We start from the raw sequence: 19,934 nt of genomic DNA, 5'->3' as shown, positions 1-19,934 counted from the left end.
TTGTATTATTTTTTGTTCACATATTGTATAAATAACATCTTGTCAAAATCGTTGCCTATTCTCAGGGTTTTGTCTTCCAGGCATTAAACACATAAATCCATTTGTTTCATTAATTTATCATGATTATTTAAGAAATATCCATGGGGCACCTGGCTGGCTCAGTTGGTAGAGTGGTGTGACTCTTGATCTCGTGCTCGTTGAGTTTGACCCTATGATGGGTATGAAGCCTAATTTAAAAATTAAAAGAAATATACATCCATATACTTCGTATATATGATGATGAAAACAGGTTATTCAAAATCCTATTTCATTCATGCATAGTGAGTATAACAAATTTGTTACATAGTCTATGAAAGTATACAAGCTATTTAAAATATCTCAAGTGTTTCACTCATATTAAGTATTTGTATCAATTTGATCTTGGCAAAATTTACCTCATAGTTTTCTGACCACCTCCAATGTGTTCTGGTTTTGCTTATGTCTGCTGCTTAACCATCATTCTGATACTCCTTTCATCAACATTCTGAGGATTCCCTTCTCATATCTCCTTATTGGATCTCTGGTTTCATAAAACCTGTATTTTCCTCTGTTTCTAAATCTTTTTTTCTTTTTTTAAGCACAAGCTACGGCAGCATTAAAAAAAAAAAAACTACATGGGAAGTAAATCTTTAAGACCTTGCATATTTGAGAATATCTTTACCCTTACATTTCAGTGAAAAGTTTCTCTGTGTATAAAATTTCTAAGGTGAATAATGTTTTTTCAGAATTTTGAAGACAACACTACATTCTAGATTCTGGGGTTGATGTTCAGAATTTCAAAGTCATTCTGATTCTTCATGTTTGTATGTTAGTTATACGATCTCCCCTCTGTTACCAGGGTTCTGAAATTTCCCAATATGTCCTCTACTTTTCACCCATGGTGCTGGCAACCTCATGGGCCCTTTCACTGTGGGATATCATATTCCATTCCTGTGAAATTTCTGGGAACTCCTATTATTGAGATAATCAATGACATTTACAGATACACTCTAATTTTCTTTTCTTTTTCTTTTTCTCTTTTGGTATTACAAGTAAAGTGTTTTTCCAAACGCCTTGTTGAGTTTTGTATTTCTGCTATGTCATTTTTACTTGTAGTGTTCCTTTTCATCGTAATTTTATTTTTTTCATTGTATCCTTTTCTCCTATCACAGTGGCAATATTACCTCTGGCCCGTTTGACCGTACTGATAATAATTAATTTTTAAAGTTCTCTTCTTCCTTTAAGTTGGTCTTCTCCAAGATAGTTCTCCAATGTCTCGGTCTGTATCTTTTTTGTTATGGCTCCTTTTAGATACCTGAGAGTCCTCAGTTTTCTACTCAATCTTAGACTGATTTAAATGCTGTTTGGAAACTCCGAGTGATTATACACTGCTTCTGGACTTCACTGTAGAGTGATCTGGCTTGGAAGTTTAATTCCCCAGAGAAGGCTTTGACCATCCTTCCCTCTGGAGTGGAAAAGCTTTGTTGTTCGTGGAGAAGAGGACTGTGTTTATTAGCATCTAGCACTTACTCATCCTGTTTCCAGTAAGGTGACCCAGCCCGCCACTGTGTGTGCTGGTCCTCGGTCCAGAGAATCCTTATTTTAGCCTTTTTGCCTGTATTTTCTTTAGGTAGGGAGGCACTCTGATCTTCTCATTATATGAGAATCTTCTCATTATATGAGAATCTTCTCATTATGTCACAATTGCCTTCTCTCCTTCTTACCCCTCTTCTTCATCTTGTTTCTTCTCCTCCTTCTTTGGGAGAGGCACTGTCGGGTTTGTTGAGGTATAATTTGAACACAGTGAAAGTCTGGTTTGGTTTAAATCAGGTTAGTTCTCTACTTTCCCTTCTACTATATCAGGATTAATTTTTCTCTTGTCCTCATCATTTTCCATCTGCTTTCAGCTTCTAAATATTTCTGAGGTCTCTTCTCTTACTTTTTCTGTACTGAGTTTATACCTTTTAGAAAAACCATTGTCTTCACTTTGGAGGAGAATTGGGAGGAAAAATTAGATGCCAGTGTTCAACTTGCCACATTACCTAGAAATCATACCTTGGTTACATCTTATATTGTGTCATGAGTACTTTCCCGTGTAATGTAATACCCTTTGTAAGCTTAATAATTCTTTTATCCCTTTATTTTGGAAATCACTTTACATTTGGCCTAAATTGCACATGTAATATAGGCACCATGAAAATAAGTTATTACCGGGGAGCACTTAAAGAACACCCGTGATCGTATCATCTTAATATGGGCACTGACAGGTTTTGTTTTGCTCTATTCTTTTCTTACATATTATCTGTATGGGTGGGTTAGATGTGTATTATTATTTGTGGGGAAAACTTAAATTTCACTTTCACACTCTCTTGACATCATTAACTTTTCACAATGTCATTAGTCTTCAGAAGACAATTTTTTAAAGCAATACTCAATTTTTAAAACTATTAAAATATCTATAAGAGAAACAGAGACACAAAAATAGATGTGCATTTTAAAATGACTTATTACTGGGGCGCCTGGGTGGCACAGCAGTTGGGCATCTGCCTTCGGCTCAGGGCGTGATCCTGGCGTTGTGGGATCGAGCCCCACGTCAGGCTCTTCTGCTATGAGCCTGCTTCTTCCTCTCCCACTCCCCCTGCTTGTGTTCCCTCTCTCACTGGCTGTCTCTGTCGAATAAATAAATAAATAAAATCTTTAAAAAAAAAATGACTTATTACTGATGATATTTAATAACCTGGGATTTTATTTTTAAGTATATTGAAATAAATGTTCCTTATTTTTTTTAAAAAGCACGCTTTCTTATTTAAAAAATGTAACCAAAATAATAAAAATTAAAAAGGGGTATGATCACCCATTCCTAAGCAGTATATGATAGTATGGTAACTACTATTTGCACTTTGATGTTTTTCATTCCAGATCTCTCAATATGTGTAGGCAATCATAGATTCATTCAGAAAATATGTAACTAGTTCCTGCCAAGTTCCAGACTTTGCTCTAGGCCTTGGGGAAAAAAGACTTAACAGAATTTATTTAATTGTGTGTGTTAATGTACATATATATATATATATATACATACACGTATGTACACATACATGTATACATATACCTGTACACAGTTAGAAATTATATATAACTTAATATGCATACACATATAATATATATATGTAACATACATATGTATGCGTAGTTTAATAAATATATACAAGCATTGGCACATATATTTATAAACTAATGATATACACATAAACACAATGTTTGTTGACCATTACAGTTCCTGAACACTAGTAAATTTGAGTGTCTTTTCACTTATGAACAGTTGGATTTCTTTTGTAAACTCTCTCTTTAATTTCTTTACCCATTTGCCATTGGTTTAAATGGAGCAGAACAGAAATTATTATTTTCAGTCACAGGAAGCTACCACCACGCACAAGACAAAATCACCGTCAACTACTCTAAAAGGTCAAATGCAGACAGAGTAAGGAAAGGTGAAGGGCACCAGGGTGGTCTTCAACTGGGGCAGAATCCCAAGAAATTCTAGGCATCCATTGCCATCTTGGAAGCAAGAAGTATGGGTGTGAGAGTGTTCAACCCCCAAAGACTCTTGTCACGCTTATTGGGCATCTTCATCTGGAACTTATGAAGCAGTGACAGAGAAGAGCAAGTATGAGGGGAATAGCTAGGCCTCAAGGACCTCATCATCCTCTGGGACAACTAAAGCTTAAGTCCTCCCTCTGCCCCAAGCCCAGCAAGAGAACTGAGAGCAGAGCTCTGTTGGCAGGCCTTCCGCTAAGATTTGAGAAACAAGATGCAAGCAATTGCTGTTACTGCCTCTGGGCTCAGACAATTCCTTCTAGCCTTCCTTGTATGTTTTTGCCCACTCTGCGTATGCCTCTGATTCCCTAGCAGAAGTTTGGGGGCTTCCTGGCTTGGCAGGATGGCTTCCAATGCTTCTCTATTTGTCCTTGCTCAAGCAGTAGGTTATGGAATCTCGTATCTGAGATCCCCCAGCACGCACATCTGCCTCAAATTAAGACTGTTTTATACACTGCAAGGCTGTTAGCCCTAGGAAGTCAAATTCTAAGGCTCCAGGACACTGTGAATAGGCTTGCCTCACCTTCTGAAGGGCAGGGACAGGAAACAAACGTCAACAAGACCTGCACTGACATCGCAGGCCCTCCTTCCAATGCTCACTTACACTTGAAGGAAACCAAAGCCCTGCCCCCACGACTTCCGGTGTCAGGACTTCCAGGTGGCGGCCCGGTCAGGCCCGACTCCCCACTAACCACTTCCTACTCCTGGACCTCAGCTTTGTCATACGGTTTATCAGGCCTTTGGCCACAGCACCTCGAATAACTCAGAGAAACTAGAGAGGTCCAATTTGGGCTCAGGGCCTGCTTAGCCTCTCCACCAAAGGGACCTCTCTAAACCGAAAGTCCTCAGGAAAACAGCCATAACGGCGGAGGTTGTCTTTAAACGATTTCCTCACGATGGCAGTAGTGCACCAGCTTTGCAGGCAAATAGGCCGCCTCCTTCCTTCAGGCCCTCTTCACCCGCCCGTCCTGTCTGAAAAAACGCTACTAAGCGGCAAAGGCTCCCAAAAATATGGTTACTTAGTGTCTGGCCCAGTTTAAGAAAACCTGCTCACAGTGAGGCACTTTTGCTTTGGTTTTCATCCGAAATGAAACTGAGGCCTAAAACTAACCACTCTTATCAGGCCTCTTCTCTTTCAAGTGTTCAGTTTCCACTAGGCCTAATCTTCATATTTTTGTTCTCGTTCACTCAGCATTACATCTACAGCATTTTTCCGTTGTCAAGTGGTCTATTTCAAGGATCCAGGCCTAAACAGAAAAAGAAAATGCTGGAAAGTCAACCCGGAGGGCATCTCTATCAATCCACGTTTCCTTGCCTGGCTCATCTCTACTGCTCTTAAGGAATTCTACATTTTCTGGGTAAAGATGTAAGCATGTGTTCAATGGTTGGCAGCCATTTATTTGCCTGGGGCCTTAAAAGGGGTGGCCCACATCGCTTTCATCACTATCTGCCATCCACTGCCCCACATGGCAGGATATATATATTCCAATCAGAGGTTACTCAGAATTTTGTCTCATGCTCCCATTTATCATTTGGACCACAAGGACTTGCCCATGTCACTAAATGGCCTTCAGTTGTTCTCCTAGGACTTTATTGAGGATGTATGTGTGTTACCATTTATCCCTTAGAGATCAGTCTGAAAACCACTTTCATCAGTGACTAAGACATACTTGCCAAGGATTCAAAATTAACCATGTGTTGATCAAGAGTAAAGCACTGCCATAAAATTTACTATGACCACTGATAACCTTTTGGATGATGTCTTTCCACTCCTTGCAATACAGAGTACTATATCTACATTCATAAACAATAAATTTATATTAAAATTGGATGTTAGTACATTATGGTTTGCATAAGAAATTTTCCTCCTGATTCCTGGCATTTTGAGATTATATAACATTTGCAAGTCTTCAGTTCAGTAAATAAATTACAAAAAATGCTTTTTATTGCCCCATTTATTTAATAGACACACTACACACACACACACACACACACACACACACACACACATACACACGTTTCTCCTTGATTATAATTTGACTCAGATTGGGTGTAGTTTTGCACAAAATCTTCTGCATAACCTCATGCAAATTGTATGGTTCATATCAATATATTATTTTCCCCAGTTTGAAATTTCTTTACATTTTATTCAAGAGGTCTCCTAAGAAATTCAAAGAGTGACACCTGCTGTCGGCAACCTGTTAACATTTTGAGAAATTATAAAGCCAAAACCAATGGCACCAATCAAAACTAGAAGAAACAATTTGTAAACTGTTTTTGTCATACATTCTCACATCCTTCCTGTGCTCATATATTTTTTAACCTAAAATCTCAGTTCCTTTGTACCTCAATGTGCAAACATACTTTCTTCACCAATTATAGAGTTCTTTGCAAATATCATTAAATATTCCTTGGAATACTTCCAATTTCTAATGTCGCCTCTAATCTTTTGGCATTTCTTAGAATTAAGCATTCCTACTTACAAAATTGCCAGATACATTAGCCATGTATAAAGTGCAGTGAAATCACAAGTAATGTCACACAAGCAGACAAGGGTTTTCAAAACAGGGTGTCCTGAATCCTCTTGTTTTCTGTGAGCAATTAGAGATATAAACATATTAGGTCTCAAAAGGCCAACAAATCAGGTTTACATGAGTAAGTTCTGCACATATTTGTTCTGGATTGGCTCTCAAATTACAAATATATTACCAGCTTCTTGAAAAATCTCTTAGAAAATACAGTCTGTCAAGAACAAATGGAAACACTTTATCCCAGATCCCTCTTTCACAAGGGAACCACTATTAATAAGCAGCTTGACGAGTATGTTGGTTTAAACATTATAAGTGATATACAATTATTCATGAGAGCTAAATAGATTTAGTCTACATCTCACCATTATATCCCTATATTCCTCAGCACAATGCTATACACACACACACACACGCATACACGCATGCACGCATACACACACACAAACTCTAAATGTTTCTATGTTTTCGAATCCAACCTCTTCACACTGTACATGGATTTTGGTAGCATGAATTTTTGACTCAACATTGCACAGCGGGTACTTGCCAACAGCATTTACTATTCACGAACAACTTGAGGGTGTTTCATGGTTAAATCCCCTAGTATTCCTTCATTGTTGATCAAATTATAAGAATAACTTGCATCCGGAAAATAATCAGTAAACTGAGCAAATAGGGAAAAAAGACATGATACTCTTAACTCACAGGAACTCAATAAATAGGTCACTGATATTGGATCTATTGCATTCTGCTCTTTTATGTTCTATTCATTACATAATTGGCTATGTGTGGGCACATGTGTGCAGACTGTCAGGATTTCCTGGTATTTGAACTTCATGATACATATGGAATATCCTTGTAATTTAAGTTGCTTCCTTCGATTAATGTTTTCTCAAGTCTTATATCACATAAGCCTCTTCATACGACATCAAATATCCTTCAGAGGGGCTGGGTGGCTGAACCACACCTGGGTGGCCCAGTTGGCCCAGTTGGTTAAGCGGCTGCCTTCAGCTCAGGTCAAGGTCCCAGGGTGATCCAGCCCCAGGCTCCCTGGGCTCTCTGCTCAGCAAGGAGTCTGCTTCTTCCTCTCCCTCTGCTCCTCCCCCAAGCTAGTGCACGCTCTCCCTCTCTCTCTCTCTCTCTCTCAAATAAATCAATCTTAAAAAAAAAATATGCTACAGAAATTTGCATTTTCTGTTAAGTGGAATTTGGAAATACCATTCAGTTTGCATAACAATTAAGTCTGAGGCCTTTAAATCTTGCATGGACATAGCCCTGTGCACATTTAAAAAAAAAATAGATCTTTTGATATCCTCTTTTCTTAACTGCATATTAGTAAAATGTTGGTTTCTTGATTTTTTTTTTTTTAATTTTCGAATATCAGCTTTTCCCACTTTCAACATTTGGAGATTAGACAACATAACATTAAAACTTGAAGGCAAGCCACTGGAAACATCACTCTAGAAATTCTAGTTAGTCACTGTTAGCTGTTTGTATGCTTTCCAGATACCTCCCTTGTGCCCATTCATTTTTTTTAATTCTTATGTATTTATATTTTCAACTTGAATTAATCATGTAGGTAATAAGCAGAGAAAAACAGGCTTTATTTTTCCATTTCATTTGTATTAGACTCCTAGGATGGTTTGATCCCAAAGTTCCAACACTTTGCTTTTTCTTCTTGGAATCAAAGTTATGGACATCTCTCCTGATAAAGACTCAGAGAATGGATTTCAATCTTTCCAAGGTCTTACAAAGACTACCTGTTATAGCTGAACCCAGAAAATGGACCCTTTGCCCCTCCCTGCTATCCACACTTGCAAAGGAAACCTCAACAATCCTCCTTGGCTCTAGCTCTCTGCTTTCCTGTGGGAATGTGGCTATGTGATCACTTTTGCAAGTCAAAGTCTCTGGACAAAGGATATTCCCATGTGAAAGATAAACTGCTTGCTGCAACATGGACAGCACTGGAGGAGATAATGCTAAGTGAAATAAGTCAAGCAGAGAAAGACAATTATCATATGATTTCTCTCATCTATGGAACATAAGAACTAGGAAGATCGGTAGGGGAAGAAAGGGATAAAGAAAGGGGGGAATCAGAAGGGGGAATGAAGCCTGAGAGACTATGGACTCTGAGAAACAAACTGAGGGCTTCAGAGGGGAGGGGGTGGGGGAATGGGATAGACCGGTGATGGGTAGTAAGGAGGGCACGTATTGCATGGTGCACTGGGTGTTATACGCAAGTAATGAATCCTCGAACTTTACATCAAAAACCAGGGATGTACTGTATGGTGACTAACATAATATAATAAAAAAAAATTAAAAAAAAAAGAAAGAAAGATAAACTGCTCTCGACCAACTGACCTCCAAAGAGTTGAGCCAATTGACAATGCCTCTCACCTGGTAGGAGCCTGTCCAATTCTACAAATCATTACACAAACTGGGTGATAATGGCTTCTTTTTCAGTGGCTTGCTTAGGGCTATGATGAAGAATGAGGGGCATTATGGGAGACCATGTGGAACCACAATTTAATGTGGTACTGGGGAGTTTATTGTCTGGGAAGTGCCTGCTATTTTCTTTACCACTTTTCCTACTGGGTGCTTTTTTTTTTTTTTTTTAAACTTTTCATGTTAAAACAGCTTTTGATCTGAGAGGAGTGTCAATAGCTGAGTGGTAGTTAGGCTTGGCAATAGTTACAATCTCCTGTTACTGGTCATGGTGTCATGCTTGAATTCCTGGGACTCAGAAAGGTGCTGTTGCTTTAGGCTTCCATCCCCTGGCCAAATATTCTCTCTTCATGTAAACCAAAATATGTAAACACAAAATTCTTCAGTTTGAGGAATTCCAGGGCTAGGGCTACCTCACCTGTCACCCACAATTCAAAATGCAGATAATGGAGCACTATCTTCACACATCTAGCTTCCCCGGTCTAGCCTACGGGCAAGCCAAACTATTAACTCCACACAGGCAGCTTAGTCATCTGCGTCAGGATTTCTCACCTATCTGCTTAGCTGAAGCAGAGTAATGAGGTCAGAGGGCACTATATACCTTCATAGGGTACCTGACCATTGAAGCATGTTTTCGCAAATGATTCCGAATCCCCCTGTGGCTGTCCTTCACCAAGAACAGCCTCAAGGACAACTAGACCCAGCTGCTTCAGATTTGAAGAGAAGGAGGGCCAGCTCAAGGCCAGAGTCCACTCAACCTCTTAAAAGGCCAACCTTTCTCAACTGCTGGGCCTCACAGTTCTACCATCACTGGGTTTTGTCAAACCACTTCCTCTTGGTGGCAGTATTGCTCTAGAAAAGTCAATTAACCCAGCTCCACCCTCCACTCCCGCCCATTCAATACGAAAAAAAAGCCATCAAGAGACAAAGAAAGGAGTCAGGAAACAAAGTCGTCTAGCCATTTGCCTAGTTGAGGAAAATCTACTGAACCAGATGAACTTTAGCTCCTATTTTCACTCAAAAATCAGAGGCCTAAACCACCTACCCTTATCAACCGTGTTTTCAAGAATTCCACTTCCATTCTACCAAGGCTTTGTAGCTCTGCTCTTCCTTCACTCTGCTTCGATCTCCAACATTTTCCCATGTTATTTGCTTCAGTTGGTTAATTCCTAGGGATCCAGGGCTAAGAGAGTGAAGAAAATGATGGGAATAAGGGCATGGAGAAGAGCAAATCTAGGCACCAGGCCACGTGGTTCTTGACTTAGCTCACTGCCTGGTTCCCTGGGAATCCTCCTCCATTTTATGAGGGCACCAGGCCTTGCCTGTGGAGCAGGAGGGAGCCATCTGGCTAGAGCCCTAAGATTAGGGTCCAGAGCACTCTCAAGTCTGATTCCCATACAATGTTCCACTTGGAGTGACACATATACTGGAACATATACAAATTCCAGTCAGAAGAGATATAATTTTGTCTCATGGTTTCATCATTTCACAGTGGAACACAACCATGTTCCAATGCTTATGATTGTATCACTTTCAATGGCTTCCTATGATTTGTAAAATGTTATTATGACATTATACATGCCACTAATTGTTAGGGATCAGTCTTGTAGTGTTTTCCCATATGTAACTAAAACATGGTGCTTGCAAATGATTCCAAAAATAACCATGAGTAAAAAAAAGGACTGTCATAAAATCTTGTATTGAGCACTGATAACCTTTCACACATTTACTTCCATTATTTCAACACACACATGGTTCTGTATTTATGCAATAAGCTACAATAAATTTACATTTAAATTGGATTTATGTAGGCATCATGTTTTAGATTCAAAATTTTCACTTCTGATTCCTGGGTAGTTTGAAATTATCATGAAACATTTGCAAGACCTGGATTTTAGACAATACTTGCAAAGAACTACTCGATTGTCTCATTACTTAAGAATATTAATTAGGTTCTCACTTAATCTGGTTTTATTCAAACACAGGACATCAAATGCCTATAATGCCACCACTCAGGAATCTTATTTTGAGACTTGCCTTATCTAATCATTAATATGATGCCATATATATGCTCTAAAACTACCATTGGAACAGATACTAAATACTCACTTCCCAGAACATTAGGGTTTCTTTTTTTATACTTCTCAAAATTTACACCAAATTTTTAACCTTAAAATGTTCTTTAAAAACTGTAAAGAAAAATATAATTCAATAAGTGAAGGTTGAAAATTGGTTGTCTCTTAAATTCAGTCACCCAGATGTACATCCTAAGAAAACTCTTAGGTGGATACATTCACACCCTTTGCATGCAGCTATAATTTTTCACTAAAGTCTTCTTTTATATAAATGTAAATACGGATATAAATATGTTGACTGAGAATTTCACATTGAAAAGCAACTGACCATCGTTGTGAATATATTGCTTTTTAAAATGTTTGCATATATACATGTTATATCTAAATACATGCATATATATGCATATATAAATAAATGTTAAACACACAGGCATGCTTCTCTTTAAACATAACTGGACGCATACTGGGTACAGTTGTGCACAAAGTCTTGAGCACCACCTTAAACCGCTTGCATACTTGCCTATCAATGTATTTTTGAGTGCTTGAAAATGTTTCTATGTTTTACCCTAGAAGACCCTTCTACTCCAAGAAATTACAAAAGTTATACTTGCTACTCTCAAAGCATTCAAATTTTGAGAAATTATAAAGTAGAAAACAAATGCTACCTCGATCAGAATAACCACTTTAAAAATATCCTTGCCACGCATCCTTATCTTTCTTCACTTTGCACATATATGTACTTCTAAAAAATAATGTTCAAATTCCCTCTACTTCAAGCATTAAAACAAGTTTTCCTGCCATGTACCTTGAATGCTTTTTAAAACATCATCCAATATTCTTTGGAATTTCGACATGTTTTAAAATTTTGCCACCTGTTTTTGCATTTCTAGAAACAATCATGCTTTTACAATGTACCTGCTACAACAGCCATGTATGAAGATGTGAAGCGAGGTCACAGGTAATGCCACCTCCAGCAGACAAGGACTTTTGAAATGTGGGTTCATCTTCAATCCTCTTCACTTGTTTTTGGTTCCCATCAGTTTGTGCAAAGTCTGATCTTGTAGCAGAAGTGCTAACAGTTCTTGGCTTGGCTAGGTAGTTTCATTTGTCTCCACTCTTCCAGCTCCAATTTGGGTGTACCTGAGACCTCCAGCAAGCACACTGGGTTGTGCTATAAGCCACCAGAGATTGTCCTGTCCTCTGCTCTCAGACTCTGCTACCAAAAAGGGCCCAGGGCCCAGGGCAAGGGAACGCCACGTGCTCAGAGGGGCTGTGAGACCCACAAGCACAGTACTTTGTCTGTTAGTGGTTTCCTCTAGTCCCGCCCACACAAGGCGAATACCAAGACCCCACCCCACGACTTCCTGTGCCCCGACTTCCTGGCAGCTGCTCACAGCCTTGCCTCCCCACCAGCCACCTCCTACACCTGGAGCTCACCTTTATCCAGAGCTCCAGGTAGGCCTCTGGAGGAGGTACTCGTCTCAGGCTCGGGGCGGCCCCTCAGCCTCCCCACTGAATGGACCTTTCCAAAGTAAAAGTCATTTCAGAGGAGAGGCCTTGGGGCTTTTTCCAGAGATTTCCTCACGATGGCAGTGTTGTTCCGGATATTCTATCTAAGACTGCCCACATGCCCTCTTCTCCCGCCCCACCGGTGTGAAAAAAATATGACCAGAGACAAAGGAGGCAGGAAATATGGCTTCCTTGCTTCTTGCCTAGTGTGAAAAAACCTGCTCACACACTATCCTGATTTTGATTTTGATTTCCATCTGCAGTCACACTGGGGCCTAAACCTACATTCTCGTCAGGCATCTCTCCCATTCAAGAACTCAATTTCTACTTACCTAGTTTTTGCCCTTCTACTTTTTTCTTCACTCAGCACTGTATCTCCAGTGTTTTCTCTTGGTACCAAATTGTCTTGGGATATCAGGGAGCAAAGCTCAGGGATCTAGGCCTAAGGGGGAAAAAATGGTTCCTCCTAAGGGCTTGGAGAAGAGCAAATCTAGGCACCAACACAAGTGGTTCTTGACCTGGCTCACTTCCCAAGTTCCCTAGAAGTCTTCCTACATTTTCTGGCAAGGGCACTAGTCCTTGGTGTATTGAGGGAAAAGCAATTCTTTGTCAGGAACCCCAAGAAAAGTATCTAGATGGCTCTCAAGACTGCATGCTACATCTAGAATGATACACATACTCAAGTGTGTATACATTTCAGTCAGAGGGGACATAATTTAGGTTCATGGTTTCATCATTTAACATTGGAGCACAGGCATGTTCCTATGTTATTACATGGCCTTCAGTGGCTTCCCTATGATTTTACTGTGTACGTGTATGTCAGTGATTATGTCTTCTGGATCAGTTAAACAGCATTTTCTCATAAGTAACTAAGACTTGGTGCTTGCAAAGGAAATAACCACATGCTGATCAAGAGTAAAGTGCTGTCATAAACAGTATCTGTTACTACCACTGATAAACATTTGGATTTTGTTTCAGTGTACACATAAAAACTCAGTTTCCATATACTCACGCATTCATTTCAATATACACACAGAAACAGGTATACTTAGCTTCATACACAACAACAAGTTTACATTAAAATGAGATGTATTTGTATGTCCTGGTTTGTATCATATTTTCATTAAAATTTTTTAAGACCTGAGTTTTAGTAAATAAAACATGGGCAAAGAATTTGTGGATTGCCACATTCACTAAAAATATTAGGATTTCAATGAAGAAATGTTCAGTTCATAAGACACTTATTTAACAACATGAAATTTAATGCCACACCTCAGGTATCATGATCTGAAGATCTACATTTTCTAATCTTTATTATGCCAACATATATGTATAATCTATATACATATATATTCTTAAACAACTACTGAATCACAACTACACAAGTGTGCCTCAGAAAACACAGGGGATTTTTCCCCTTCTCAAAAATTTAACCTACATTTTTATTTAAAATTTCATCTTGGGGCACCTGGGTGGCTCAATTGGTTGGGCGTCCAACTCTTGACTTTGGCTCAGGTCATGACTGCAGGGTCGTGAGATCAAGCCCTGCGTTGGGCTGAGGGCTGGGCATGGAGCCTGCTTAAGATTCTCCCTCTCCCTCTCCTTCCCCCCCAACCCCAAAACAAAATAAATTAAAATTTAATCTTAATATTTTATTATTAAAAATATAACAGACTACATTACTGAACAAGTAAATAAAGCTCGTGTGTACATCATTCTAACATTGTGATCCAGGTGTAGTCTATCAAATACAAATCTTTGTATTCTATTGAAGCTCCAAGGTGAAAGCATTTGCGTTTTTTATAGTGATCAATAATCTTTCATCAATGTTTCCCTTCATATTTATTTATTTACTAAAACTCAGGTCTTGCAAATTTTTCACGATAATGACAAACTGTCTAGGAAACAGAAATGAGAATATGATCCAAAATACGATATATGAATAATTCAATTTTAATGTAAACTTATCGTTGTGTATGAAGCGAAATATCAGTTTATATATGTATATATACACAGGCATATGTCAGAGATGTGGATTCAGTCCCAGACCACCATAATAAAGCAAATATCACAATGAAGTGAGTCAAATAATTTTTTTGGATTCCCACTGCGTATAAAAGTTATGTTTACACGATACTGTAGTCTATTATATGTGCAATAGCATTATGTGTAAAAAAAAGTACATACCTTAATTTAAAAATACTTTATTGCTAAAAAATGCTAACCATCATCTGAATGAATTGGAATCACTGATCACAGATGGCCATAACAAAGATAATAATAATGAAAAAGTTTGAAATATTCCAAGAATTACCAAAATGTGACAGACAGACACTAATTGAGCAAATGCTGTTGGCAAAATGGTGCCTACAGATTTGCTCAGTGCAGGGTTGCCACGAACCTTCGATTTGCAAACACTGCGGTATCTGTGAAGCTCAACAGAGGTTGGCACAGTAAAATCAGATAGGCCTGTATATACATCACATGCACATATACAGATACACATGCACACGCCCAAACTCACACCCATGCATATATGGACAGACAGGGTGAAATCTGGGTGAAGTTTAATTGCATTCTTACTGGAATAATCACCATGATTAAAAATACATTTAATTTTTACACGTGTGTACACATATAGATGGATATATACAAATGTACTAATATGTGTGTTTCTCTTTAAACATAACTGAATGAATGCTGAAGGTAGCTTGTTGGTTTTTTTTTTTAAGATTTTATTTATTTATATATAGAGAGAGAGCACAAGCAGGAGGAGCTGCAGGCAGAGGGAGAAGCAGGGAGCCTGATGTGGGACTCCATCCTAGGACCCGGGGATCATGACCTGAGCTGAACGCAGACGGCCAACTGACTGAGCCACCCAGGTGTCCCTGAAGGTAGTTTTGAAGAAAATGTTCATCATTATTTGATACAATTTTCATATGCTCATACACATATATATTTAGAGAACTTGGAATTTCTTTATTCTCTTGTGGGCAGAGCCTTATTATCCAAGAGATTTACAAAAGGAATACCTGCTGCAGGCAAACCGTTCAAATTTTAAGAAATCATAAGGCCGAAAATAAAGGCAGTACAATCCCAACAAGAATAAAGACTTTCAAAATGTCATTCTCACCTCTAACTTATACAAAATACTAATAACTTAAAAAGTAAAATTAAAATTCCTTCATATTGCTGGTATTCATATTTATTTTCTGCACTCATTGTAACTGGAGTACTTTCCAAACATCATTAAATATTCTTTGAAATATTGGTATTTTTAAAAGAGTAGCCTCTTATGTTTAGAATTTCTCAAAATTAGACATGCTTCTTTCAATACGATTTATTTATTTATTTTAGAGAGAGCATGAGTGAGTGGAGCGGAGGGGCAGAGGGAAAGGGAGACAAGCAGACTCCCCGCTCAGGGCAGAGCCAGACACAGGACTCACTCTGCCCTCAGCCGGGAGTCTGCTTGTCGATCACAGGGCCCTGCAATCAAGACCTGAGCCAAAATTAAGAGTCGCCCACCTAACGGACTTATCCACCCAGGCACCCCTCAAAATTAGACATGCTTCTTAACAATACGCCCAGGTATGGCAGCCATTTATAAAGAAGTACAAGGAATTCACAGGTAATGCCTTATCAAACAGACAAGAACTTGTAAAATATGGTGTATCCTCAATCCTGTTGTGTATGCTCATATAGGTCTTAGGTGGTCAATGCAGCAAATTGCCACCAATAATTTTTTCTGTACATATTGGTTCTGGATTTGCTACTGAATTATAAACATTGTGAAGAATCTTGCAGAATACACAAATCTCTGAAAGACATACAGAAACACTTCATCCCAAATTGAGCTATCCCAAGAGAACCACTATGGACAGCTTAATGGGTACATGTGTTCAAATGTTGTAAACAAGATGTACCACCATTCATGAAAGCTGATATTATTTAATCAAATTAATGTAGCCTACTGTTCATCAATAAACTCCCTTATTTGCTCACAAGGTGCTTGAAACACACAAACATTCACCCACAGATGAACATATCATTATTTATTTTCTTCAATTATACTGTGGTTATACTGTAGGTGGAGTTCTGTGACATCGTTTTCTTCACTCAGCATTGGATAATGTATACTCATAAATTTCCTTTGTTGTTGATCAAATTCTAATGATAATATATGCATCTGGCAAAGACATGATAAATTGAGCAATTATAAAACAGGAAAAAGAGGATACTCTCAATTACATAAACTCACTTGATATGGCAATCTATTCCACTGTGCCCTTTCTTCTATAGGCGTTGTATTTGTGTGTGTGTGTGTGCTTACGTGCAGGTGTGCGTGTGTGTGTCCATGCTTGTACACTGGAGTTTTTTTGCTATAAATTTCAACTGACATGATCTATATATTGGATTTTCTTGTGGTTTGAAATTTTCCCCTTTTTCATGCTTTTCTCAAGTCTTCTTTGGAAAGGCCACTTCAAAGGTTATTAAATATACCTAAGAAAACTGGATTTTATGTTAAATAATAATTTACCCAAAGCTTTTGAACACATGATCATTAAAGGGAGGACATGTAATCATTCCAGCATGTACATAGAACTGTATCTATTTTTATAGAAAAATAGCATCTTACAATAAATGATCCTTTATAACGTGCAGTTTCATTAAATTTATATTGGGACCATTTTTTCTTGTTTTCTGTACATTTCAAAGTAACTCTTATTTGTGTTCAAAATTTCAATCCTTGACACAGGCCTAAAACATGTAGGTTCTACTTTGTATTCTTTATTTTCCTCCCAGCTTTGCTGAGATACCACTAACACATAATCTACCTTGCATTCTTGAGAGGTAGGTCCTAGCAGGAGCTTGCTTAGAAGCCTGCCAGATCCTTTGTTTCGTGCATATTCACTCTTTAGAATCCAAATGTGTTTATGGTTGTAGGCAATCATAAAGTAGAGAAAACAGTCTTTTATTTTCTGTTTCTTTTTCATGGCAAACTGAAAGGTTTGAACTCAAAGATCCGATAATTTGATTTATTCCTCCAAATCAATGGTATGAGATACAGAGATTAGAATTTAGTCTGTATGAAGTCTGAAGATTTCTTTATATGTTTACAGGAGTATGTGTGTGTGTGTGTGTGTGTGTGTGCAATCCAAAACTTTAGATGTACAAAGAAGCATGAAAATGTGACCCGTAACCAAGAGAAAAATTAATCAATAGAACCTGGCCCAGATGTAGCCAAATAAATTGAATGAACAAACAGGGATTAGAAAAGAGCGCTTATAAATACACTCATGGATTTAAAGGAAAACCCGACAACAATAAGAGAGCAAAACAGAAAAGTAAATAAACAAACAGAAACTAAGAATCAGGGGCGCCTGGGTGGCTCAGTCGATTAAGCATCTACCTTCAGCTCAGGTCATGATCCCAGGATCTTGGGATCGAGCCCCACATTGGGCTCCCCGCTCAGCAGGGAGCCTGCTCCTCCCTCTCCGTATGCCTCTATCCCCCACTCTGCACTCTCTCTCTCAAATAAATAAAATCTTTTTTAAAAAAAAGAAACAAAAAATCAGTAGTAAATGGAAATTCTAAAAAGAAAAGATTACATGAAATGAAAAAGTCACTGGATGCTGAATAGCATATTCAACACTGCAGAAAGAATATCAGTGCATACAAAACATAACAGTAATCATCCAATCTTAAGCACAAAGATAAATGAGGCTAAAAAGATGGAAAGAGTCTCAGTGACCTTTGAGATAATATCAAACCAACATTCATGTACTTGTGTTAATGAAGGAAAAGGGAGAAGTGGCAAGTGTAGAGGGCAGAAAAAAAATCTGCAGAAATAAAAGTAATTTATCAGATTCAGTAAAAATGGTAAATGTTCTGATTGAAGCAGGTCAAATAACCCAAGTAACACAAAGAAGACTAAAATAAGGAAAAACACAGTCACATTTCTGAATACCACTGATAAAGAGAAAATCCTAACAGTAGGCTGAATAAAAAGACTGATTACAGAGGCAGACAGCTGTAAGAGTCACAGATGATTTCTCATTAAATTTGATTCAAAGTAGTCAAAGGAATGCCATCTATAAATTGCTATTAGAAAACTCCGTCAATCCAAATTTTCTATCCAGAAAAAAAAAAAAAACAGCTTTCAAAAGTAAAGGCAAAATAAAAACATTTTCAATCTAACAGAAGCTGATAGAATTCATCACCAGCACACCTGCTCTAGAATAAATGTTAAAGGAAGTGCTTCAGGCTGAAGTTTAATGACAACGTATGGAAACTCTGGACGACAAGAAGAGATGAAGAGTTTTGGAAAAACTAAACATGTGGGTAAATTAAAAAACAGGCTTTATATATTCTTAATTTCTTTAAAGGAAATTGGCTACATAAAATAAAAACAACAGCAATACATTGTTGTATTTAAAACATGTAGCAGGGGGCACCTGGGTGGCTCAGTCAGTTAAGTGTCTGCCTTCAGCTCAGCTCATGATCTTGGGGTCCTGGACTTGAGCCCCACAACACATGGGGCTCCCCACTCAGTGGGGAGTCTGCTTCTCCCTCTCCCTCTGCCCCTCACCCCTGCTCATGCTTTCCCTCTTGGTCTCTCTCAAACAAATAAATAAAACCTTTAAATAAATAAATAAATAAATAAATAAATAAATAAATAAATAAATAAAACATGTAGCAGTAAAATGTTTGTAAATAAAACCAGAATATTTGAGTAAGGAAGTATCCTCTTATAACTTTGTTGCATTATTTTATACCTAAACTGTAAAATATTTGACAGTAGAATATAATAAAATAATATAATACATATTATATAATATGTATTACATATAGAGAGAATTCTATATAAAGAATATATAGAATATGTAGAATATAATAAAAGTTTTGTGACTTTATCTCTAGCATTTACCACAAGTAGTGGTATATCTAGTAAGTCAAGAGAGGGAATAAGATGGTATGTTAAACAGCACCTAAATAATTCAGAAGATGGAAGACAGACCAGATGAGACTAATAGACAAGACTGCAAAATGGTAGATGCAAACCCAACCATATGAATATTAAATATAAATGGAATAAACTCCAATCATATTTAAAAGGCAGAAAATGCCAATAAGGATAAGGAAGGAAAACCCATCAATAAGACCGATGTTTAATATATGTTAAATCTACCCCCCCAAAAAAGGAACTATATAGATATATATATAAAATCTGCAGAACACAGACAGACTAAAATTAAACAAAGGGAAAAGTTATATCATATGAACACTAATAAGAAAGCTAAAGTAGCTACATAAATGTCATGAAAGCAGATTTCAGGACAAAACGTATTATCAGAGGGAAAGAGGGATATTTCATATGATGAAAGCTTAATTCATCAAGGAAATAAGACATTGTTAAACAGATTTGACTAAAACAGAGTTTCCAAAATTATTAAGCAAATACTGACAGAACTAAAAGAAGAAATCTACAAATCCACAATTATAGTTCGCAATTTCATACTCCTCTCCCAGTAATTATAAAACCAAGTAGACAGAAAATCAGTAAGGATAGAGGAGGCTTGAATAATAGTATCACACAAGTCAATATAATTGATTTATAGAAACACCACACAACAATGGGAAAATACATGTTCTCTTTAAATGCACATGGAACAATCACCGGCAAAAACATTTTCTTGGGAATAAAAACAAGTGTCAAATTTTTTTTCTTTTAAAGATTTTATTTATTTATGTGACAGAGAGACAG

The 19,934-nt window shown here is 37.7% G+C and overlaps 1 long non-coding RNA gene across 2 annotated transcripts in view; it reads right to left on the bottom strand.

Annotated features, from left to right (window-relative positions):
• The window catches only part of LOC123791295 (uncharacterized), a 163,840-nt gene extending 151,642 nt beyond the window's left edge, over window positions 1–12,198 (bottom strand). The window contains exons 1-2 of one of the 2 annotated variants that reach the window (XR_015723244.1): window positions 11,576–12,198; window positions 9,631–9,768 (exon numbers count right to left, since the gene is read on the bottom strand). This is a non-coding gene — a long non-coding RNA (uncharacterized LOC123791295). The remainder of the gene's footprint in view (window positions 1–9,630; window positions 9,769–11,575) is intronic. The other variant, XR_015723243.1, reaches the window with a different exon arrangement.
• Window positions 12,199–19,934: the final 7,736 nt, after the last annotated feature.

The sequence above is a fragment of the Ursus americanus genome, chromosome X (genome assembly GCF_024610735.1).
Source record: "Ursus americanus isolate L20-20 chromosome X, mUrsAme1.1.p, whole genome shotgun sequence".
In the NCBI taxonomy this organism is placed as follows: Eukaryota; Metazoa; Chordata; class Mammalia; order Carnivora; family Ursidae; genus Ursus; species Ursus americanus.
Note: the sequence above shows the minus strand (reverse complement) of the source record. Positions and strands in the feature narration are given on the sequence as shown.